The 998-nt window shown below is 45.9% G+C and overlaps 1 non-coding gene across 1 annotated transcript; it reads right to left on the bottom strand.

Annotated features, from left to right (window-relative positions):
• Nucleotides 1–211: 211 nt before the first annotated feature.
• LOC145409431 (5S ribosomal RNA) lies at nucleotides 212–330 on the bottom strand. The gene has a single exon (XR_013899087.1). It is a non-coding gene; the product is annotated as a 5S ribosomal RNA (ribosomal RNA).
• Between the last annotated feature and the right edge of the window lie 668 nt (nucleotides 331–998).

Here is a 998-nt window from a genome sequence, read left to right on the forward strand (position 1 = left end):
AAGGAAAGATGTTTGTTGTATGTAAGCTCCATTTCGCAAGGTTGACATTTCAACCCGAATTATTGGTACAATTTGCGTTGTTCTGCCTCATTCATTCATTGCCAGACGCCATGTATCCCAAACGGGGTGGCCAAGGGCTTAGAGTTAATTGTTTTACAGGGAGGGGCACTAATCCTCCACCAACCCCACTTGACACGTGGGGAGAACGTTATGCCAACAGCATCTGGTGTTCCCAGGCGGTCACCCATCCAAGTACTAACCAGACCCAACGTTGCTTAACTTCGCTGATCGGACGGGAAGCGATGTACTCAACGTGGCATGGCCGTTGGCATTTACCAAAATTAATCCAGTGTGGTTCATTTATAACACTCCTCTTCCATTCTGCTGGATGATTTCTTGTGAGTTGTAGGGACGGCTCAGTCAGTGTTATCAATGTCTCTCCTGCATCATTTCTACATTGCCTAGGCGCCACTGCCACCCCCACACCAGCAGACTGAGCAGTCCCCACAACAGACTGGATATTACCAGAAGAGTGTCTGGTGGAAAGCTCATTACTGACCACCTTGTACATGACTATCCACAGTTTTGAGGCGAACTGACGTGTAAAGGAGGGTGGGAAGGAAGGGAGGGTGTTCCCCAAGCCCACCTGGGGTAAGAGGATGGCTCCTCCACCTGGAGTCAGAGAGAGGGTGAGAGAGGTAGGGGGGGTGCTGTAAGCTTCGCACATGACATGGTGAGATGATACCACATCTGCTTCATTACCCTCAATACGGTAACTCAGCAGTACTGAACAATCGTAAAATAAGGAGAAACTTCATGAACTGGGTTTATATGAGGAATAAATCATCATAAAAAGAGAAAACCGTATGTTTCAGTTTATGTATAAAGGAAATATGACACTTAAATCATAAACTGTGGGTGAATATATTGAAAATATAGATTTACCACCAACTAGACTAGATGTTGTGCAAGAAACAGTTTCTGTAGCACAGAGAGTG

This window comes from Coenobita brevimanus, chromosome 80 (genome assembly GCF_032717465.1).
Source record: "Coenobita brevimanus isolate Jiangsu-jjx chromosome 80, ASM3271746v2, whole genome shotgun sequence".
NCBI lineage: Eukaryota > Metazoa > Arthropoda > Malacostraca > Decapoda > Coenobitidae > Coenobita > Coenobita brevimanus.